The following is a 25521-nucleotide window of genomic DNA, read 5'->3' as shown; positions in this document are numbered from 1 at the left end:
CAGGAGCAGGTGTAGCTAAATAGAGTGATAATAAAATGACATCAAATCCATACGATACCCATGAAAATTAATCTTGTAGTTTTATATCTCTTACTTTTAGTCTGAGGTTTTGTAATGACTGCTTTTGTTGTTTTTGCTGTTTTTCCCAATTCATAAGAATCATGGGACATTCTTAAAGTGCAGAGCTTGAGGCAAAAAGACCTGCTTCTCTTTGATTTAGAAAGAGCTACATCCTACCTGTTCTGGCTTCAGGGCAGCTTGCAGAAATCCATCTTCCTTGTGCTTATAAAGTTCAATGACACTTTATGTGGTCTAATTGAGGAACTCCATTTCCAGTAGAGGACAAGTGCAGATCAATAGTTTGCAGCTTAGCAGATTTCCCCTGGAGGGAGTGAGAAAAACAGTCACAAGAGAACAGGAATGTGTGGCTTTATAGTTTGTGAAGATGCACCAATTACTTTGCAGTCTGCGTAACTTTGGCTTTAAATGGTGATGGCAATGAAGAAAGGGAGAGGATATAGAACCCAATTTAAGAAGGTTATTGGATTTATATCTTTTATTAAATGGACGTGTTCACAGATCTAATTTCCAAGGATGCTAAACATAATTCAGAATCATTAGGTTGCGTATAGAAGCCTTGACAATTTCCAAGGGATTGTTATTCTGAATTGAAATTAGATATAAGCTGTTGCTTTCCTCTCTGACAACCTAGAACTTTGCTTCATTCTTACAACATAATTTGTGGCTGATGTTAGTTACCACCAGGTAGAGGATTCCCCATAAGTTAGAGTAGATTCCGTTTCCCCCTTTTCTTTTGAGATGCCCCTCTCCCCAATGAGTGGGTTCAAATTGCCACCCTTTGGATTAACGGTCAAGTGCAAACTGTTCTGCCTGAGGACTGTTAGAACTGATTTCTACAGAAACAACAACAAAAGTATTTCTTTCAATTCAACTCATTGCCCTAGATATAAGGTTCTGTGCATCTAAAACTGCCATTCGGAAGCTTCTAGCTCCATTTTCACATTTTTCAACCTTGACAAAACGTGTCTTGAGAACAGAAAAGCTCACAACTGTAAGTGGGTCCTACCTGAGTACAGGCTCCTGTTTTCAAACCCTCAAAGTGAGAAATGCTGTCTCTATATTCTCCTCATTCATCCCACTGAAAACTCCATCCCACTGTTTCTTTACCAAAACAATATTGTTTTCAGATGAACGAAAAAAAATAGTTTTGGTCTAGGAGGGATGCGCAATGATGTGAAAATACCAAATACATGGTTTATGGGTTGTTATACAATGCCATTTTGGGAATGGACTCTTTTCTTTTTGAAGAAAAAACTCTCGACCACTGCAATTTAGTATAAAGAGTTGTACAGGGACAGTTACAGTTTGTACAAATCCTTGTTCTACAGCCTGGAAGTAGTTATTAAGTAGTGAATTAGGTGAAATTTCTTTCATGGCCCAGTGGTATTCCTTAATTTTTAGCAAATAATTCCATCTCTTCAAAGTTCGCCTTTTCATTTCTATCAGAAATAATTAGATCTACAGTCAGTATTGTGTCATGGTATTCTGAATAGTCTCCCTGGTATCTCTCCAACTTCCAAAACACAAGTTTATGGATGTGATAAGCAATGGAATACATATATGTAGAGGTGCTGTCTTGCGTCTCATGGCAACATGATCGTCTGCTGTGTTGTGCTGTGTTGTCTTGCATGTTGCCATGATGCTGAGCTATGCCACCCCCATTTCAAATACAAGTAGGATCCCCCAAGGCAGAGAGATTTCAGACCAAGCACATAGTTGGGAGAAGTAAGAGATGAGTCACTTCAGATAAACTAAGCACCGAAAGCCTTGTGAACAGCAGGGGAGCGCTGGCTGATACCACGCTGGGACATGAACCCCTCAGTTTAAAAGGCACTAACAGCTGATTGTGGAAGAGCTGCCTCTTGGAAGAACCAGCCTTGCACTGGGTGGAGTAAAGTTTGGGGAAACTTAATTTACTGAGGTGTCATGACTCAAAGGAGAAAAAAATAGCTGCAAATATTATTTAAAAATCATAACATGAAATGTCCTAATTACGACTCTAAAAAACTTGGAGGTCATCAAATACAAAAGGGAACACACAGGGATATATTTTTTTGGCATTGATGTTATGAAATGCTCTGACATTGGCCATTTTGAGTCATGTGTGTGTTTTATTGTATCAGAAAAGAAAAAGGGAAAAAGAATGACATCACATTCATTGTCTAAAGAACATTTCAAGATCTGTTCTGAAAGTACATGCTGTCAGCAATTGGTACTATAAAAACTCCTACAAGGAAGAACAATTAATACAGATATCATTCAAATTTATGCAGCAACCATTAATGATGATGAAGAAATTGAAATTTTACCAGCAGCGTCTGTATGAGATTGACCAACCATACAATGAAAATGAATTGATAAATACTGGTTGCACATTGAGGTACTAATTGCAAGGTCAGCAGTTTGAAACCACCAGCTGCACCTGGGAGAAAGACGAGGCTTTCCACTCCAGTAAACAGTTACAGTCTCAGAAATTCACAGGATAATTCCAGCCCTAGCCCATAGGGTAGCCCTGAGTTGGCATCAACTAGATGGCAGTGAGTTTTTGTTTGTTTCATAATGGTTATCCATTGGGTTGCTAACCACAAGGTCAGGGGTTCTACACCACAAGCCACACAAGGGTAGTAAAACAAAGCTTTCTACTTCTGTAAAGACTTCCCAGAACTCACTGCCATCTAGTCAGAGCTGACTCATAGCGACCTGCTGTGAGTTTCCAAGACTGCAAATGTTTCTGGGAGTAGAAAGCTCAGTCTTACTCCCTCAAAGGTGCTGGGGGTTTCTAACTGTCGACCACGAGGACTGCAGCTCAGTGCGCAATCACTATGCCATCAGGGCTCCTGTAAACACTTAGACTCTCAGAAACCCACAAAGTCAGCTATACCCTGCCCAGTAGGGTTGCCATGAGTCAATTGATTCCATGTCAGTGAGATTTTGGGTTATTTATCTGTTTATGGACTTTTCTGTTGTTTCCACATTTTGGTGATTATGAATAGCGCTATAATTATGATTTCTGGGCTGTACCTAGTTTTTTGTTTCTTATAAATTTTACTTATAATGTGTTTGCGGTTGAGAATATGCATATATATGCATATATATGTGTGTGTGTATATATACACTTCAACCCTTTCTACATGAGCATTTTTGTGGCACTGATTACATCCTTGGGGTTTTGCACTGATTGTCACCCTACTTATAGAGTTTTTTTCCTTACCCACCTAAACCCAGTCTCCTGTAAGGTTTCTATCTCATCGTTTTAGTTGCTACTGTTAATTTAAACCCATATAGATAGTTCTTGAAAGAGCATAGAGTTCAAAGCAATATTTTGTTACTCATTGTGTTCTACTGTTTTTCAGCTTTAAGATAAATTTAAGTGATATGTTTGGTCAAATGTTAAAGATTGCCAAGAGGTAGAGGTGTTCATTCACCTTCCATGACTTCAGAAGTTCAAAACCCACAAACATTTTAAAGTTTGTTCTGCATTTCTCTCCTTTTGTTCAGAATTTTTCTATAACATCGCTGATCAAAAATGTTCAGTAACAAGAGACAGGTATTATCCGATTATCTGGTGCCATTGCGATATGCAGTTGTTCTTAGGGGCAATTGGCCACACATTCCATATTCCTATTCCTGATATTTCTCCTTTTTCTGATAAATTTTTTTCTCTGTTGTCATAGGCGAATTGAGACCAAATTTTTTTGTGGTTTTAATGATTTCTTGTGGCATTTTAAGACTTCAGGCACTATTCAATGAACCAAAGGGTACAACTCATTTTCTCACTGCCATCCAATCCATGCTGACTCACACAACTACCTCCTGTGGGTTTCCAAGACTGTAAGTGTTTATGGGAGCAGTAAGCCCAGTCTTCCTGCTGGGGAGCTGCTGGTGGTTTCAAAGGATCGTGAAGATCTCATTCCAATGCACAGCCACTACATCATCAGGGCTCCAAGAGGAAGAAGTATCCAATACATTATTAGGCCAATTAATTGGGATAACTTATGAAACCATGTCTCTCAACTTCCAAACAAAGAATCAAATCCCATGAGATGTTTGGTGATACAAGAGCCGCTACTTTTTGTGGGGAAGACGAGAGGGGTGATTGTTGTGTATGTACATAATACACAGCTTCTGCCAATTCACCTACTTGCATACAACTTATTGACACGGATCGCAGTAATCAGCTGTGCAGCTCTAGTCATAAATATTGCCAGTTTTCCATCTCCTTGTCTTCTGTCCCTTCTGCTCCTAGCAACAGCAAGCAGTAGGATTTATTTTCTAGATATTTGCCTTTTATTTATATGAGATAATAAAATTTACACCTTTGTGATTGGTTCAGTATAATATCTTCAGACCCATCCAATATATAGCATGCTTCCAGGCTTAATTTCTTCCCCTGACTGGATAGTAATCTATTATGTATGCATGCATACAGCATTTGTTTATCCTTTCTTTCTGTTGATGAGCATTTAGATTGTCTCCACTTTTTGGTTATTGTGAATAGTGCTGCAAGTGAACATTGGTTTACTATCTCTCTTTCTGAGTACCTATTTTCAAGTTTTGAGGTTACATACACAGAAATTGGATCACTATGGAAATATAGTAGCTTTATTGTCAGTGTTTTTATTGTTTCTCAGAGTGGTGGTATCACTTTGCATTCCCAAAAACGATGCATACAGGTTCCAGGGTTTCCACATCTTCACCAAATTTTATTTTATTTCTTTGCTTATTTTTTTTAAATAACCATTCTAGATGGAGCGCAATATGGTTATGATTTTCCTGTCTCTGAGGGATAATTTCATGGAGCATTATTCCATGGGCTTAGTGACTATTGAGTGTCTCTTTGGGAAAAGGTCTATTCAAGCCTTTTGTCCATTTTATGATTAGGTTATATCTTTTTGTTAAGTGTCTGAAGTTTAATATGCACTTAGTCATTAAATTTTTGTGATGAAGACACGTTTTGGACTTTTATTTTTATTTAGTTTGTCTTGTGCTGGTTGGGGTTTTGTTATGTTAAATAATCTACTATTGAAAGCAAGGTCTGAAAGTGTCACCCCTACTTGTTATTCTAAGAGCTTTATATTTTCAGTTTGTGCAATGAAACTCTTAATTAATTTTTGATACCATGTGAGGAATGGGTCCTGTCTCATTTTTCTACATGTGGAAATTTAATTTTCCCAGCTACATTTATTGAATAGATCCTCTTTCCCCATTGTCGGGGCTTAGCACCTTTGCTAGAGATCAGTTGACCATGGATATGAGAGTTTATATCAGATCTTTACATTTTTATTCCACTAGTCTATGTGTCTGTTTTTATGAGTATCAAACCTTATATATGTTTCAGACCCAACCCAATGTCACTGGATTTTTAAAACTCATAGGGTTTCTGAGGTTATAAATCTTGACTGGAGTAGATAGCCTCATATTTTACCCCAAGTAGTATAGGCTAGATTTGAATCACTGACCTTGCTATTCACAGCCCAGTGCTTACCAACAGCACCACCAGGCTCCTTACTGTCATTGTGTGATAGTTTTCAAAATCAGCAATAATGAATTATCTTCTTTATTCTTCTAGTTCAACATAATGTTAGCATTTCAGGACCTCTTGCCATTCCATACAAAGTCGAGGACTGATTTTATACGTCTGTGAAGAAGGTTGTTGGAATATTTTTTGAGATTGTCTTGAATCTATAAACCTCTTTCATCAGTATTGACGTCTTAATAATATTACGTCTCCCAATCTATGAACTACTTTCTATTTACTTTATTTTTCACTAATCTCTTCCTACAATTTTCATTCTTTAAGTCCTTCATATACTCGGTATTATTTCTTCCTCCAAAAAACAAGAACAAACTCATTGTCATCAAATTGGTTGTCATTCACAAGACAGATCAGAACTGCCCCTGTGGGTTTTGAGGCTGTAACAAGAGCTGAAACCTCATCTTTGTCCCTTGGTGCATCAGGGGAGTTCTGATTACTGATCTTGTTGGTATCACCCCAACTGTGGACTACTCTGTCACTAGAGGATTTCTTCCTAGGTGTTTAATTTTCTTAGCTGAAACATTAAATGGAATAGTTCCCTTAACTTCTCTTTCTGATTTCTCATTGCTGATAAACAAAAGTTTTATCATTCTCAAGTTAAAGGCACATATTTAACTCTCTCCTATATTAAGAGTCTGGGACACATCATTAGATACACAAATGGCTACAAGAAGGACATCATGGATGGATAAACAGCAAGTCAACAAAAATGGGAGCAAGCCTAAATCAGATGTATAGAATTAAACATACTAGTGACTGTGAATATGGAGTAGGAGAAGGCAACATTTTATTCACTTACACTTAAGTTTGCCAGCTTCTAGAGCCAATGCCTATGCAATCATCCTTCAAATGAGAAACTGCAGCCTGGAGAGAAAATAATTGCAACTCTGTAAAGCATATGCTTGCATAGATTTTCAGTTTACAGCCATCTTCAAATCAAGTTTAAAAAGTTCGGCAGTTAGAGGTGATTATCAAATAATTTATTCCAAGATAAATGTTCATCCAGTGCAAATGTAAAATCCACAGATATGGTACATTTAGTTTGGAAATTCAATTTGAAAATAAATGAACTTTTCCCTCGATATCATTCTTATTTTAAAGCTACTTACAGCTGAGTTTGAAGGGATTGGAATCTTTCTTGTTGGCCCTATCCCATTTTACTCCCAATGTAAGTGCAGTGATACTTTCTTATTGATAAAAGCGCTAAGTTGTATCTATGCACTGTAAGAACTAACCTATAATACTAGACCCAAATTTCTGAAACTTGAATGAAAAATTTGAATCATATATCTAGGTATAGATATATATATATACATTTATTGATCTTATCATCAATGACTTATCTTATTTTTTCTTTGCATAATTTATTTGCTTGAATTTTGTGCCTTAAAATATATAGGAAAATATTCCCTGGGTCATGTAAATGGAACATAATTCTAAAATTCAATTATATATATATATATGCTTTTAAAAATGAAAATAACGTAAGAGTAGATTTGGATAAACTTCCCAAGAATGCAAGCCAATCCAGGACAGATGAATACATTGGGAAACAAACCAAATTGAGTTTCTAATGGAAAGAGAGAAACGGGGCAAAACAACGACATACAAAAGGCAAGTTTGAGAAACAGAAAGTAGGATAAGCTAGACATTTCAACCTCACCCTGCAGTTTCTTCTGCTGTTGCTTGGCTAGGGGATTTTCACATGCTCAAATTTTCACATAAATTAAATTTTGTTCCAAATTTAAATTCTGCTAAATATTCGTAGTAACTGTGTACACCTGTGCTTCCCTGTTGGATGTTCCTGCTCTGGTGTACTTTAGAAGCATTTACAGCTTTAATGAGGCTTTTTACTTGTAATTGGTCCCTATAGGAACCTACTGCTGCCTTTCATCAAATTGGAGTTATTTTCAGTTATTCTCTTGAGAAAATATTCATTGGAAATAAGATATAAGAAGTTGCTTTTGATTTTGGAGAATGATGGTTTATCAAAGGCATTTTAACATGTCAGACAAGCGACCGTGTTCTTATACTTCTTCCCAAATTTCAGAAATACTACTTTTACATCATTGTGCTTCTTTTAACCAACCACCCCCAACCCAGGTCCTAGAACAAGAGGGCGAGCACAGCGCTGCGATTAAAAATCATCTTCCTTCTGATTTTATCATCTAACTTCCAAGACATTTAATATTGTCCAACTCACTTGATGTTGCTGAGCTTTAGTTTATTTTTTTCAACTGAAAAGCAAATATGCTCAACCTTATAACCTGTTGTAAGAGGCAAAAAGAGCTTTGCATTTTGGAATTAAATGTACAAGCCAATTCAGAGATCCAACTTTATTTTGTTTGGAGTTTTCAATGATGTTCAGTGTGTCCTACCTTTGGTGAAGGCACAGAACCTCCTACTAAAAAGAATAAAAGCTGTGGACTGTCTAACCAAGTGACTCTTAATTTTTCTCTTTTGTATCCACATTGCTTAGGTCAAACCATTTTCCTGGGTAAATAATTCAATTTTCAGCTGTGTTTATTCTACAGGGACTGCAATGTAATCTGCCATTTGGGTTTTTTTCATTTTTATTTTATCCCTTCATCTCTCCTTTACAAATAATACTTTTCAATTTTCTTGCTGTGGTATTATATAATAAAATGCATGTTTTAATTCCCCTTTTCAAGACCACGGTACATGGCAGAATTGTATCCCGGCCATTCCATTTACTTCTAAAACGAGCTTTTTATTTTGTTAATTGTTCATACATTAAACTTTGTTTGCTTGCATTTTCCCATTATTTTAATTTATCTCTCTCTTGGAGCTTGTGCATTATAGCTCTATTACTGAAACCATACTTTTCAAATTTGTATTTACTCAAAAGGGCCAGCCCCTCGACTCACTCTGGTATCTGGTATCAGTCCAAGAAATTCTCATGGTGTATGGATTATTCATCTCCCTTCTGAACTACAGTTCGAGGGCTGTTTATCATGTTATCGGTGCTGTTTTGGGGAGCCCTGGTGGTGTATTGGTTATGCATTGGCCTATCATCCTCACGGACATCAATTTGAAACCTCCAGCAGCTCCACAGGGGAAAGACTCAACTCTGCTCCCGGAAACACCTGCAGTCTCAGCAAGCCCCAGGGGGTCTCTATGAATCGGCATTGATTGGCTGGCATCGACTTGAGTGCGCCTGGTTTGGGGTTTGGTAGTTGCTCTTAGAGACGCACAGTCACCTCTCATCTACTTCCTCAGTTCTTCGTTCTGAAGCCCCCTCATCCACATTTCGCACCATTGTAAGTTTTACTGGCTTCCTTGATAACGGGTAGCCATAACTTTCTTATTAGGAAGAGCAGTCCTTGTGGTTGTGGCTGTTTTTAGGTGCCAATAGGTCAGTTCTTCTCAGGGCAACCCTAGGCACCACAGAATGAAACACTGGCCAGTCCTGTGCCAGCCTCCCAAGCATTGCAATATGCTGCAGCTACTGTGCCAGCCCAGGGCATAGAGGCTTCCTCTGTCTTGCTGACACTCCACTTTACTAAAAAAAAAAAAAAAAAAAAGACTGAGGCTTCCTAATAACATGTCCAAAGAAAGCTAAGAAAAGGCTCACAATTCTGAGCAATACTCTGGCTATCCTTTATCCAACACAGATTGCTCATACTTCGGGTGAATTGAAAAAACAAACAAACAAACAAACAAACTCACTGCCATCGAGTCAGTGCACACTCATGGGGACTGTAAAGGACAGAGTAGAGCTGCCCTGGAGATTCCCAAAACTAATCTATTACTGGAAGAAGCCTCCTTTTTCTCCAGCAAAGCACCTAGTGATTTTGAACCGCCAACCTTGTGGTTGATAACTCAATGCATGACCTCTACATCTCCAGGGCTCTATATTCTTATGATAGTCAATAGTGCCTTCAATATCATTCACCAACACCATGATTTACACACATTAATTATTCTTACATCTTCCTTATTTATTGTCCAGCAGGTGTATGAGGCAGTTGAAAATACCATTACTGCTTCAAAAATGCCTTAATCCTCAAGGTGACATTGGCTTTTAAAGACTAAAACAAAGACTTATGCAGCAGATTTATTCAATGCACACTTTGTTTGATTTCCTGACTGCTGTTGTCATGGTTTTTAATTGTGGATCTAATGTAAATCAAATCCTTAATAATTTTACTTTTTCTCTGAATACCATGATGTTGTTTGTTAAACTAGCTGTGAAGATTTTTGGTTTTTTTTTTGGTTGTTACGTTGAGGTATAATCCATAATACTCTGTAACCCTTGACTTTATCAAACTATCCTCTTAGCTTCCAGCAATCAAGAGTTTGTATTATGTGGGTTGTCAGTTTTCCTCTAGTACTCATGCTCTGTGCTTCATCATATAGTCTAGATTCTCAGATTATTTCCTCAACATATAAATTAAAATGCATGGTAAAAGAATGGATGCTCCCTGTACAGATATAAAACCAGGCCCTTGTTTGGTTTGAACTATTGTCTCTTACAGGCTGCATGGGAGCACGAGAAAGTGATTCAAAGCCCCACCCTTCTCAAAGTTAGTCATAGTTTGTGATGTTCCACACTGTCAAATTCATTTGCACCCAATGACACACAAACAAGTATCTTTCTGATATTCTCTGCTTTCAGCCAAATCCACCTGACAAATATATCCCTTGTTTCACACCCTCTTCTGAATTTGGCATGAATTTCTGGCTAGTCAGTGTAGAGATGCTACTGAAACTGCTTTTAAATTATCTTCAGCCAAATTTATGTCCATGTAATATCATTATTTGAAAATTTGAATATTTTGTTGGCTTCTCACTAGCCAACACCCATTTTAGTGCCTAAAATGCTAGACTGGTTTCTGGGTGCATTTGATCCGCTGATTCCAACAATGACATTAGTTTTCCTCTGTCTGCTCTAGTTTCTGAGAAACAGGGCATATGTGATGTGCTATTCTTCATCTGCTGGACCATAAAAAAATTAGGTTATTTAATATGGTGTTTGATAGCGCAATGTACAGAAATGGCACACGGGCTTCATTTAAAGCTGTTTGTGTTGTACGAAATAGTTCATAGTTGTCTTTAAGTCCAATCGGGTGATAGCGCAATGTACAGAAATGGCACACGGGCTTCATTTAAAGCAGTTTGTGTTGTACGAAATAGTTCATAGTTGTCTTTAAGTCCAATCGGGTCAGTTCTGACCCTATGCACAACAGAAGAAGCACTGCCAACTCTTCACCATTCTCACAATGGCTTGTATGGCCACTGCATCAATCCATCTTGTCCACATTGTTCTTTTGTGATGTCCTTCAACTTTACCAAGCATGAGTTCCTTCTCCAGGGACTAGTTCGCCCTGACAACATGCCCAAAGTATGTAAGACAAACTCTTGCCATCCTTGCCTCTAAAAAGCACCATGGCCGTACTCCTTTTGGCAGTCTATGGAATTTTCTTTTTTTATTTAACATTTTATTAGGGGTTCATATAACTTTTATCACAATCCATACATATATCAATTGTGTAAAGCACACCTGTACATTCTTTGCCCTCATCATTTTCAAAGCGTTTGCTCTCCACTTAAGCCCTTTGCATCAGGTCCTCTTTTTTTCCCCTCCCTCCCTTCTCCCCCTCCCTCATGAGCCCTTGAGAATTTATAAATTATTATTTTGCTATATCTTGCCCCGTCCGACGTCTCCCTTCACCCTCTTTTCTGTTGTCCGTCCCCCAGGGAGGAGGTCACATGTAGATCATTGTAATTGATTCCCTCTTTCCAACCCACTCACCCTCTACCCTCCCAGTCTCGCCACTCACAACCCTGGTCCTGAAGGTACCATCCACCCTGGTCTTCCTGTGCCTCCAGCTCCTATCTGCACCAGTGTAAATCCTCTGCTCTATCCAGACTTGCAAGGTAGAATTTGGATCATGATAGTGGGGGGAGGGGGGAGGAAGCATTTAGGAACTGGAGGAAAGCTGTATTCTTCATCGGTGGTACATCACACTCTGACTGACTCATCTCCTCCCCTAGACCCCTCTGCAAGGGGATTTCCAGTGGTCGACACATGGGCTTTGGGTCTCCACTCTGCACTTCCTCCTTCATTCACTATGGAACGATTTTTTTTTTCTGATGATGCCTTATACCTGATCCCTTCGACACCTCTTGATTGCTCAGGCTGGTGTACTTCTTCCATGTGGACTTTTTTGCTTCTGAGCTAGATGGCCACTTGTTCGCCTTCAAGCCTTTAAGACCCCAAATGCTATCTCTTTTGATAGCCAGACACCATCAGCTTTCTTTGCCACATTTGCTTGTTCACCCGCTCAGTCTATGGTATTTTCAATAGGGTTCTTCAGAACTACAATTCAAATACTTCAATTCTTCTTCAATCTTCTTTCTTCAATGTCCAACTTTCACATGCATATGAGACCATTGAAAATACTCTAGCTTAAGTCAGGTACACCTTCATCCACAAAGTAAAAGACCCTTGCTTTTCAACACTTTGAAGAGGTCTTGTGCAACAGAGTTACCTAACACAATACATCTTTATCTTTTGACTGTTGCTTCCAGAGCTTTGATTGTGGATCTATGTAAGAAGAAATCCTTGACAACTTCAATCTTTTGTCCATTTATCATGATATTACCTAGTGCTCCAGCTCTGAGAATTTTTTTCTTTTCATTACACTGAGTTGTAATCCAAACTGAAGGCTTCAATCCTTGAGTTTCATTAGTAACTGCTCCAAGTCCTTCTCACTTTCAGCAAGCAAGGCTGTATCATCTGCATATTGTAGGTTGTTAATTAGCCTTCCTCCACTCTGATGTCACAAGATATTTTGGTCAAATTATACTTCACATGGTGTCCTTTGGTCCAAATATATACTTGAACAGCACAAATCACACAAACTTGGAATTTTCCTTAAGTAGGTCTTCACAATTATTAGGAACTAATGACTAGGCAGTTCCACTTTCTACCGTAAAATTGGGCTGTAAATAAGAGTTATTGTGCAATAGGTAAGGGGCCCCAATGGAATGGTGGATTGTGTGATTGATGGCTCATTACTACTGGATCCCACCAGCCACTCTGCAGGAGAAAGATGAGGCTTTTTGCTCTTGTAAGGATTTACAGCTTCAGAAATCCACAGAAACCCCTTTCTGCCCCAAAGGGCCACTCTGAGTCATAATCAATATACTAGTAGTGATTTTTGTACAATATATAGAGATTCAAATGTTCGGAAACCCAAAATAGGTCTGTCAGGGTTCAATTTCCTTTATTAAAATTAAAATGTTCCATTCTTTTTAAAAGATGGCACAACATCTTTACCTATGCACAGAAATTCTTAATAAAAGCACATCTAATTTTTCTTATAAATGAGCTTGGAATCAACCTCTGAAACATTTAGTATGAATTATACATTGTCTTCAATATATTAAATGCATTCTGAAATGTTTAGTGCATGATTTGAAGAATAAAAATTTGTATCTTCAAAATATTGCTGAAATTCCTATGAAATTTTACATTTTTGACACTTTCTGTATGTGTGCCTTTTTAATTTTCTTATTTATTTTCAACTTTTTTCAGGTTGTGTTCTGGCTTTGCGGTACCCAACTTGTAGTCTGTGTCTTGCAGTTTCCCATACTAAAAAGAAAAATCAGCTTCCATATAATCGATTCTTACTCATAGGGGCCCTATAGGACAAAAACGAACCGCACACTTTAGGTTTCCAAACTCTTAAATATTTTAAAGGCTGCAGAGTGACTGGGTTCAAACCACTGATTGACAGCTCAAGCAGTAATGCATTAGCCACCAGGTTTCATACAAAACCTCCCTTGGAAGTCCCTTAATACCAAATTCTTTAAAAATTATCTCTTATAGTTGTGTTCTTATCTTGAAATTTACAGGTCTGAGTATTTCTCATATTTAAAACTAGGATAACAAATTAACCAATTAGTGTAATAATAGCTGAACAGAAAATGAAATACTTTACCGAAGAAACTAGAAGTGATGGGGTATACCCAATGCAATTTTCTGAATCAGTGCTTCCCAAAGCTCAGCAATGGGCCAAACTTGCAGGGAGATTGTGTTTTTTTTCTCTGTAACTGGCATAAATATGGATATCTTCCAGTTGCTTGACCAGGTACCTGTATTCCTAAATTCTTGACATAGGTATATTGGAGTTTCTATTTGGTAAATATTCCATTCATTTGTTGATACAGCTCAATGTACTTAAATGATTTTGATAGTATTAAAATGATTTCTATAATACCCTTTATTAAGTCCACTTATTGATCTCAATAATTTAGGATCATTGTTTCTTTTTGTTTTGTTTTTGGTCAATATCTTCTGTGTATTGCATGGAATTCTACAAGAATTGTATAGCTTCTCTAAATTCCATGTAGGACTATCCAGCTGGAAAAACAGGGTAGCTTTTCATTGTGCCTACCAGTTCTTTTGTTAATTTATTCAGTAATTTTATATTCCACTTCTAAGCACCAGGGCAATATACCCCACAAATTTAAAAGTTCCACCTTGTGGAGACTTGGTAAGTCACGTCCTTTGCTATCACTGTATATAAACCGGATGGAAAGTTGAATGAAATGAAGAATGTCTTTCTTTTTCAATGCAGGGGGCCCAATTGCTCATACTTCACCTAAGAAAGCACAGGGCATTAAGAATGCGAGTCAATCAGCTTTTTTCTTTTGTTTATAAATGTGGATCAAATGGAGAAGTAGTAGTCTTGGTAAATATAGATAAAGAACACAGAGAGCTTAGAAGAAGGGTTCTTTAAAATCTAGTGTGTTTTCATTTCAAGTTAGACTTGAAATATCCTCTAATGAAGTATGAGCCAATCTCTCTAACACTTAAAATAAATCATAAAATAAAATGTTCAGTTTTCATGCAGGGAACAATATGTAGATCTAGGTTTGTTTGTTTGTTCCCTTTAGTTGTGGCTTGATATCTTTACTATATGTTTGCCATCTGTCTTTTCTTTCTGCTTCACTCAGAAACGTTGATTCAGTGGGAGCAAAATGTCATTTCTGCACAACAAAGCTTCACATGGGTTTTTCCCCCAAAACTCATCAGGTTGACAAGTGCTATAAAAAATTAATTTATCATCTATTATACAGTCTTTCTCATTCTCTGCATAACAAAAGACTGATATGAAGGAGTTAGGAGTTGAATAATAGACCCACACTCAATGCCCTTAACAGCGTACTCTGGAATATGACTATGTGGTTGGAAGTAACATTTCACTCTTGCAAATTATGACTGGTGAAGAGGCAGCATTTTACTCTTAGGGCAATTAAGCCAGCAGAATAATTCTCCAGTGACATTTTGTACTTGAATGACGTCTATACTATCCTTTACTGAATCTACTGATTGATAAAAGTTCTGGAACAACATTTCATGGTGTGAAATCTTTTCATCTTAAAATTTAAAACATGGTTCCATGCACATGTAGAATGGGGCTGATACAGCTGCTGTGAAGACTGCCTCCACGGTAGATTCTAGCAGGTATTTCCAGCTGCAAGTAATTGAAGATGAAAAGAACTTATTTTGACATAAATTTTTTCCTTTATATTTCTTTTTTAAAAACATTTTATTAGGGGCTCATACAACTCTTATCACAATCCATACATATACATACATCAATTGTATAAAGCACATCTGTACATTCTTTGCCCTAATCATTTTCAAAGCATTTGCTCTCCACTTAAGCCCTTTGCATCAGGTCCTCTTTTTTCCCCCCTCCTTCCCCGCTCCCCTCTCCCTCATGAGCCCTTGATAATTTATAGATTGTTATTTTGTCCTATCTTGCCCTATCCGGAGACTCCCTTTCCCGCCTTCTCTGCCGTCCCTCTCCCAGGGAGGAGGTCACTTGTGGATCCTTGTAATCAGTTCCCCCTTTCCAACCTACTCACCCTCTACTCTCCCAATATCGCCCCTCGCACTCCTGGTCCTGAAGACTGGAGGCACAGGGAAACCAGGGTGGATGATACCTTCAGGACATAACTTTTAAGTAAATAAATATTTAAGGAAAATATTTGTGAAGTTTTTAAAATTTAAGTTTGTGTTTTTTCGTCCCAGGACCCCTGATGGTACAGTGGCTAAAACACTTGGTCAGTGGTTTGACTCCACCAGCTGCTCTGTGGAGCATATAGTGGTCTACTGTCATAAGATTTACAGTGTTGGAAACTCTGGGGGTCAGGTCTACTCTCTCCATGGCACAAAGAAAAAACCACAACACATTTTCGAAGTAGTTCAAATGGTCATGTTTTGACCTTTAAGCAATTGCCAATTTTATAAATTGACATTTATAAAATGCTTAATGCTTCAAATTTTATTTATATCTATAAAATTAGATATAATGTATATCAAATTTTATTTGATATACCATAAATTACATCTAATTTGATTTAAAAAAACCTATAAATGAAGCTATTATTTTCATTTTACAAAAGAAAGATGACATTTAGAAAAGCTATTTGTCAAAGACCAAATAGTGGGAATTCAAATTTAAATCTGTAGATCATCCCATCCTTCTTCTTTAAATATTTTGTCACAATATATAGGACTTATAATACATTTATTATGTATTGTAAATTGTGATCATTAGCTTTAATATATGAGACCATCATTGTATAATATTTTTAAATTCTACCCTACCCTAGTGGGGTAGTGAATCGACATTAGGCTACTAAGCTCAAGGTGAGCAGTTTGAAACTCTTTCAATGGAAGAAAGACAATGCTTTCTACTCCCATAGAAACGACACAACAGGGAACCCAGAGGGCCGTTTCTACTCTGTCCTTTAGAGTCACTATGAGTTGAAATATATGCGATGGCAGTGAGTTTCGGTTGCTTTTGCTCTGACCAGCTCTTTAGTCATGAACATGCAGCGCGCTTCTGTGTCAGGTGCTCTTCTACGTATTTTGCACATGGTCACGCGGTGCTTTGGGCAACTGTAGGAGGTAGGTGTACCTCCATTCATTTAACAAACTAGCTAAACTTCAGAGATCAGATAAGTGTGTGACATTCAGTGTTACGTGGAAATGAAGCGTACTTTGGGTGATGTTTCAGACCACCCATTTCTCAGATATTTTTCTAAAAGAAATCTGCTCATATACATAATTACAACACATGGTAACGGATGTACTCATCACGATGAAGAGTTCAAACTCAAAACAAACAAGCAAGCAAACCAAATTCACTGCTATCAAGTCCATTCTGGCTCACAGTGACCCCATAGGACAGGAGAGAACTGCCTGTGCGACGTTCCAAGACTTGTTCCAGGACTTAACTGCTTTAGAGCTGTAGAAAGTCACATATTTCCCCCTTGGAGCAGCTTGGGAATTCGAACAGCTCACCTTGTGGTTCGCAGCCCAACACTAACCCATTCCACCACCAGGGCTGCTGTGTGGTGTCCATAACTGGATTATCCCCGACAAAGAAAAAGGAGGCACAATTGGATCAACTTGATTATGTGACTGGAGGGCCTCCAATACCTACTTCCCCTTCTTCCTGTGCTGGGTCAGCGTTTTGTTCAGGGAGCTGCCTCTCTGACTCAGCTCACACCCTGGAATCTCGGCACTCAGGATTTGGGAGCCTGGTCTTCTTTAGGGCAGTCACTAAGATGTAGGGTTTCTTGGGTTGGTATTGGGATCCTGGGGGGGGGGAGGGGCACATCAAGCGCCAAGGAGGCAGAGACTTCAGGCCCACTTCCATTGATTATGAGATACCATGAAATTGAATGTATTTCTTTCAAATACCTCTTCCTTTTCTCTCTCTTCTAACTTCCCAATGCCCAGTAACTTTGAGTTAAAGGACGCAGGCTACAGAGAAGCTGGAACCCAGACTGGCACCCCCTGACATGGCTTCCTGTATATTGGCCTGGAGGACACAAGGATGAACACCTGCAGGCAGGTGAGAGCAGAGGGTGCATGACAGGGTGGCTCAATTTCCAGATGGCCGCCTGGAAACCTTCCTGCAGGGAAAGGACACTCGACCTATATTGCTATCATTAATGCATAAAAGAATTACATGGTAGACGTTTTACTACTAACATAGTGGGAAATAAGAGAGAGAGTCAAGAAAAGAGGAGTACATATATTATTATTTCCATCGAAATATTCTGATGAGGACATCACAGCACAAATAACTTGTTACATGCTGACATATCATGGATTCCTTTAGAAGCAAAGCCTGAGATGGAGGCTTGTGTGCAGGTAGTTGATAAAGGAAACAATCATAAGAAACCAAGGTAAGGAATAAGGGGAATTAAATAAGAAGGAAAAGCTGAATATAATAAGCATTACTGAATTGGATACTGTGATGTAGGTTTTAAGCTGAAGAAAAAATTAAAACAGATCCACCGGAGCAAATACAAACTTGCATATGCCCCATCACAATTTCAAGAACATCGCAAGAATAGACTTGAGACATCTATCACTAATCATAGAAGACCCAAAGAGCTGTGAAATGACATCAAGAACATCACACATGCAGAAAGCCAAAGGTCATTAAAATGAGAGGAAAGAAAAACTCAAAGCAGATGTCAGAAGAGACTCTTAAACTTGTTCTTGATTGCAGAAGAGATGAAGCAAATGTACACAATGTTTAATGAAAAGATCTGAACAAAAAATATCAAAGGGCAACTTGTGAAGACAAAGTAAAGCATTGCAATGAAATGTGTGAAGACCTGGAGACGGAAGAAAATGCTCAGCATATATCTGGTAGCAATAATTGAGGGAGAAAAAAAATGTTTGCTTGAGAAGGAAAGATACTGAGGGGAAAATATTGAGCAATGCACCAAACATCAAAAGAAGATCAAAGAAATGTACAGTCAATGGACAAAAAGAACTGGTCGATATTCAACCATTTCAAGAGGGAATATAGCATCAGTACCTGATGGTACTGAAGGAAGAAATCCAAGCTGCGCTTAGTTTTTCACTGAGATTTTTGTTTTGTTTCTTCACAAAACCTAAACAAGCACTACCATCAAGTCAACTCGAACTTATAAGGACACTAGAGCGCAGGATAGAACTGTCTTATGAGTTTGCAAAGATTGTAACTCTTTGTAGAGTAGAAAGCCACATTTTGCCCCTGTGAAGCAGCGGGTGGATTCAAACCGCTGACCCTGTGGCTATCACACTAACATGTGACCCACTATGCCGCCAGGGCTCCAGGAATTGACAAAATACTAATTGAAATGTTTTCATTCACTGAGGAAACCCTGGGAGTGAGTGCTCATTCACCTCTGCTTAGAAAATTGGAAGAAATTTACCTGGCAACTGACAGGGCGGGATGTGGATTAAGGATATCATTATTGACGTCAGATGCACTTTGGTGGAAAGCAGAGCACCAGTTAGACATTTAGTTTTTATTGAATATGCAAATACATTTGACTGTGTGGATGATACCAAACTGTATAGGATTCCGAAGAATGGGAATTCCAAAGCTCCTAATTATACTAATGCAAAACCGTACCTGGATCAAGAATCAAAGAATAATCATTAGAACAGAACCGAGGAATACTGCTTGGTTTCAAAGGAGGAAAAATGTGCTCCAGGGAAGCATTCTTTCACCATACTAATGGACTCAGTATGCCAAGAAAACAACTGAGATGCTGGACTGTATGCTGAACAATGTAGCATCAGAAGAAGAGGGAAGCTTACTATCAACTTTCCATATGCAGATGACACAGTCTTGCTTGCTGAAAGCGAAAAGGATTTGACACGTTTGTTGATGAAGATCAAAGATTTTGTAGCCTTAAATATGAATTAGAATCCAATGTAAATAACACCCGAATACCCACAGCTGGACCAATAGGTAACATTGTAATGGAGAAAAGATCAAAGTTGTCAAGGATATCATGTGGCTTGGATTCACAATTAATGCTCCTGGAAGCAGCAGGAGTCAAGAGATCAAAGGATATATTGCGGTGGGAAAGTGCTGCCTAATACCCCTTTAAAGTGTTGAAAAGCGAAGATATCACTTTGAAGACTGAGGTGTGCTTGACCAAACCATGATGGACTCAGTCACCTAGGTGCATGTGACACTGAATAAGGGAGATGACGGAAGATTTGATACATTTGCATAATGGTGCTAGTGAAGACTAGTAAAAGTACATGAACTACCCTAAGAACAAACAACCCTGTCTTTTAGGAAGTACAGCCGGAATTCTCCACAGGGGCAAGCATGGCTATACTTCATCTCATGTACTTTGAGCATTTAATCAGAAGAGACTAGTCTCTGGAAAGCAGCATCGTTCTTGGTAAAGTAGAAGAGAATTGAAACGAGAAAGACCTTCGGAGAAATGGATTGACACAGTGGCTGCAACGATGGGCTCAAACACGACAATTGTGAGGTTGTCACATGAGTGGGAGGGTTTCCTTTTGTTATGCGTAAGGTTGGAACCAACTGGGTGTAACCTAACAAAAACAACCATGAGCTATAGAGTATAGGCTCTACTAGGACCCTCTGAGTACATATGTCTGATAAAATATAGAAAGACTTATTCATCAAACCCATTCTCCTATTTCTTGGGATTTGTCCCTTTTGGTGTCATTTGCTCTTACTGATGTGGTGATCATATAGGAACGGCAAGTAACATTTTCAGGGCAGGCATAATTGCATAGCATACTTGATTTTTGTCACCAGGAGTATGAAGCAAGCTGAATTTTGCTCAATTACTCGCCATAATGATGGCTCGGATAAAATAATGTGAGATCCTAAAATAGTATCCATAACTTTCATTCTTGCTGTACTTGCGTCTATTCACACATATATTAGGTCCAACAGAGAAACTTGAATAATACAGAGTGGTTAAAAAATAAACTATTGCTTTAACTTGTTTTTAAATCATATATATACCCATTCTTTCCACTCCAATTTTCCTTCCTTCTCTGGAATCACTTCACTTAGGCTAACTTGTTTGCTAGACAGGTTGAGCCACATCTTTAAAAAAGAGCTTTGATCTACTAATAATCTTGCATATATTCAATTGCTTTATTGTAATTAAAAAGGCATAGAAGCATAAAGAAATGCCCTTGTGGATTCCAAACTAACTCCTCCCTGCCACCATCGGCAACAGCATCCTAAGATCCTTATGTTTTCTGTTGATAAGAGTTGATTAACTCTCAGCATAGTCACTTTAAAAAACAACCAAACAAAAGCTTTGTTTTAGCTTTCTCTTCTCCTAGCCCAAAGGACCCAGATCCAGTGGTTGTAGTTGACTGAGCCCTGGCACTTTCTGGGTAATGTAGACTAGAGTAGCATGTAGAAGCCATGCAGTTCCTACTTTTCCAGGAGATGAATCTGTTGGTCTTGAGGCATAACATGCTAATGAATCAAGTATTTTGTAATGCTAGAAATGGAAGTTACCCACAGCAAAGGAAGTACAGATCTCTAAATATCAAATGAGCCCCGGTGGAACTATGGCTTGCTATTAGGCTGCTGCTAGTCATGATGTTGAAAATAAAAAGTCCATAGCTGTGTGGAAAAGATAGCACATTAATTCCAGCAAAAATGAATCGCCGCCGAAGAGGAAGCTGTTTTTGTTAAGTGCTGTCCAATACATTCAAACTCATAGAAACACTAAATACCAAAGAAAAAAACACTACTTGGTCCTGTGTCATCTTAATAATCATCGCAAAATTTGAGCCCATGGTTGTGTTAGGTAGCAGGGTAGGGGGTTGTTTCTCTTTATGCCTAGGGGTCCCCAATGCATGCTAAGAGACCTGAACCATGGGCTTAATTCAGCCAATCGGGTTAATCAGTACTATTGACCACACCTCCCAGTGTAAAGTTTAAGGGCCAGAACCTGGGAACCACCGCCCTCTTTTCCCGCTGCTCCTCCACCTTGTATTAGGGCATTCCATGGTCTCTCTCTGGCCTCAGGGCACCATGTGTGGGGTGTGCAGTCCCGTCAGGGTGCCTATGTTCAGTTTCTGTAACGCCTGAAACGTCTCCTGCCCTTTATAAAAACCCACTTGGATCACGAACCAGGCTTCTGTGTGAATTCTTTCTCATGGGAAGCCAAGAACTGGGTGGGTATTTCCCACCTGAGAAATCTAACAGTTGCAGTCATTTGTCAATCTATCTCATTTAAGGTCATTTTCCCCCCACCCCAAGTCATTTCTTTCTTTTTGCTTCTTTTTTTATGAAAAAACAAATTTTGTTAATTTGAAAAATACTTGGAACTAACTTAGAGCGAGAGGAAAAAAAGAACAAACCTTCTGTGGGAAAAGGCACTTTTAAAGAAGAAAGGCATGGATGGAATTACTGCCTTAGCCTCAGGGGGCCACAGCAAACCTAATTGGTTCAAAGTCTCCAGAAGATATTGGGGAAGTAAAACTGGAGGAAGGAGAGTGAGAATTTACTGACAGAGAGGGCCCCAAAGGGGACCCCAAGAAGAACTGGAGGGTGGGAGTGGTCTGGATGGAGGAAGGGGCCCCCACTGGTAGCCTTCGGGTAAGGTCATGGAGGGCCCTTGTATCCATTCATGAGAAGGCATCAGTGGAGGAAGTCTTCACATGCCATGCAGAGGAATAGGAAATCGGTGACTCATGGGCAAGCAACCCCAATGGAGGCCTTCTTGGGGCCATGCCCATTGGAAGAGATCAAGCATGAGGCATTCTGGGCAGGGATGGGGGTGTTGGCTGTCCCTCACAGCTTGGGGGCCTTGTATGGGCATGTCCTAAGCCACGAGGGTTAAAGGGGACCAGCTGCATCTGAGTCATCCCTGGATGGGGCATCCCACCTGGTGGGAATGGATGGGATGAGAATGCCCAAGTCCAGGATGTCCTGGGATTCTTCCTGCTTTGAGGCCATGCCCTGCATTCCAGGAGTGCATGGCTGAGGGAATGACTGGGCATATACTCAGTGCAAGGGCTCAAGGAGATGACACTGGGGGTGGAAAGGAACCAGGAGGAGCCATGCTTGGTGGAGGGAGCCCAGACCCCAATGATAATGTCACAAGATTGGGGAAAGAGTGAAGGGGGCGGGGGAAGGTGGGGTGCATCTGCAAATAACAGATACAGTGATAGGCCAGTTACATAGGTACTATGCATTCCAGGACTCAATCACTGCATCCAAAGTATCAAGTGAAACAAAATTAATGAAGGCATAACCCTTGGAGTTGCCTGTGTCAAGGTCTCACACATACTGGGGATTTGAAATAGGACCCCAAAGACATTCCAAGTATCGGAAAGCAGCTTCTTTTCAATCTCTGGGTCCATTTTCCTGATAAAAAATGTTGTCCCCTACATCCAAGTTTTTGTTGGAAGTTGATGACTTGTTCACCTGGACGGGTTTCCCACATAGTTTGATCATGCTCATGATTTTAATGCCATTCTCAGCGTCTTCCTCACAGAAGAATTCCATGAAGTTATAGCCTAGGTGCTAGCCGGTGACCATATCCTTGGCTATGTGATTGTTGATTGCTGACTCTGTCTGGCGAAACAGCTCCCTTAACTCTGGTTCACTCACCTCAGCCAGGCCCCTCATTTACACCTTAGCATCCTGACAACAGAATCCCCCTCCTCCAACTTTCAAATGTACCCCTTCTCCAGCCTCTGATCAGCTGGATATGCCATTCATAATTGTATGTGCTGGAAAATGGCATGGAAAGACTCCATCTTCCATAATTTGGACATATCATCAAGAGGAACCCACCCCTGGAAAAGGACATCACGTTTTGTAAAGTAAGGGTCAGTGAAATGAGGAACACTCTCAATGAGGGCTGTGAACACCATGGCTACAACAACATGCTTGAGAACTGCGACAATCCCGAGGCCATCACAGAATGGTTGCTGTGAGGTGGGAGCAACTTAATGGCACCTAACAAGAATAGCAAAAATATGAGTATTATGCTTTTCGTTTCATTCTCTATGACTCTCACTCGTACTTCATATCTATAATTTTATCTCAGCTTGGGGGTGCGGGGATTAGCAAGCAATTTGTTATTTACACAATCTGCTATTTTTTTCACTTGAAAATTTTAAATAATTATATTTATCTTATCACTTGCTGGCTCTCCTTCTCTCAGTTTATGTTTCCTTTCTTAGGTTTTGTTCATTTCAGATATACTCAATATATAGTTTCTTAAATTTTTTGTCAACTATTTTCTGAAGTGTTTTGGAGACCTTTAACCTACTCTTTCGGATCTACTAATCATTCTATTCAAAATATGATTACCCAGAACATACAGAAAGTTGCATACATTAATATAATGAAGATAACCACTGCCATAGAAAATGAACGTGATCAGAAGATTTAAAATTGTGAAAGGAATAAAAGTTTAATGGATAAGAAAATAGACTTAGTTCCAGAAGTAAGTAGAAATTTAGATTAAAATATTCAGGAGCTATCATTTTATGCAAAATATCAACATATTACCTGAACACTCTTGGTGAAGGGGTATTCTCACACATTTTTGTGGCACCAGCCCCACGGTCCAACATCCTGCTGAGGGAAGTGTTTCATTTAAGAAGACAATGAAGATGGAAAGGGGTGCAGGGGAAGGGAAAACAGCCTCGAGTTTATTCAGCAAAGGGTTTTTATAGCTCTTGCAGCACATAATTCTTTGGTTAATCATATACATCAAACAAGTGGGCAATGCACTGATTGTGAATATGACAAAACTTCAAAGGGAATATTTCAAAAGGAGTGCAAGACATCTAAGAAACAAAAGGAGCAAACTTTCTTAAAGATATGAATACATTATCTGTGTGTGACAGGAGTCAAGCATCTCCAGAAAGCACTTTGTCTGTGCATTTATGGGAAGGAGATGTGCTGTGGAGAAATGTCCTTCCTGAAATATGGTGTTATCTCAGGCTATGGAGGTGTGCCTCTCACTTGGGATGGACCAGTGCAGGACACACTTGCCCTTCTTCTAGGTCCTGAGTTTCACATGCATTGTAGGGGGAGTGTGATAATACATTGTTCCAGAAAGAATGTTGGCAACTAGAGGCTGGCTTTCTACTCCTGTGAAGAGTTACAGTCTTGGAAACCCACAGGGAAGTTCTACCCTGTCCTATAGGGAGGCGATGAGTGTGCATAGACTCAATGGCAGTGAGTTTGGGATATTTGTGAGTGAAACCATAAATGTTTATATTATGTTTTTGTTGGGTGTCCTTCAGTTGGATCTGACTCATACTGATCCTATTTACGGTAAAACAAAACACCTCCCGTTCCTGCACCATCCTCAGAATTGTTCTCACCTTGGAGCCATTGTTGCAGCCACTATTTGAATCCATCCTCTCAAGGCCTTCCTCTGTTTCTCTGCCCCTCTACTCTGCCACGAAGTTGTCCTTCCCACAGCCTGGTCTCTGCTGACAACATACCCCAGGTATGTGATACAAAGTCTCATTTTTGCCTCTATAGGGCATTCTGGTTGAGGTGTTTTCAAGACAGATTTGTTTGTTCTTATGTCAGCCCAGAGTAGTTTTAATACTTTTTGCCAACACCCTCCTTCAAATGCATTGATTCGTCTTGGATCTTCCTGATTATATTTCCAATTTTCACATTTATATGAGGAATTTGAAAATATCACGGCTTGGGACAGGTACACTTAGTTCCCAAAGTACCTTCTTTGTTTTTCCACACTCTGAAGAGGTTTTGTGCCGCAGATTGACCCAGTGTGATCGAACCTTTGATCTTTTGACTGCTGTTTCCATGAGCATTGATGGTGGATCAAGAAAGAGGAAATCCTTGGTGGCTTTGATCCTTGCTCAATTTATCGGTCATGCTACCTATTGTTCCACTTGTGAGGATTGTGGGTTTCTTTTCATTGACTTGCTGTCCATATGGAAGGCTACAGTCCTTAATCTTCAACAAGTTCTTCCATCCCCCTTGTTTTCAGCAAGCTAGGTTGTGTCATCTGCATATCACGGGTTGTTAATAAGCCTTCTCTCAATCCTG

At 39.2% G+C, this 25521-nt stretch overlaps 1 pseudogene; it reads right to left on the bottom strand.

Annotated features, from left to right (window-relative positions):
• Window positions 1–22220: 22220 nt before the first annotated feature.
• Window positions 22221–24989, bottom strand: LOC142443117 (splicing factor 3B subunit 4-like; annotated as a pseudogene).
• Between the last annotated feature and the right edge of the window lie 532 nt (window positions 24990–25521).

The sequence above is a fragment of the Tenrec ecaudatus genome, chromosome 3 (assembly GCF_050624435.1).
Source record: "Tenrec ecaudatus isolate mTenEca1 chromosome 3, mTenEca1.hap1, whole genome shotgun sequence".
Lineage (NCBI taxonomy): Eukaryota > Metazoa > Chordata > Mammalia > Afrosoricida > Tenrecidae > Tenrec > Tenrec ecaudatus.
Note: the sequence above shows the minus strand (reverse complement) of the source record. Positions and strands in the feature narration are given on the sequence as shown.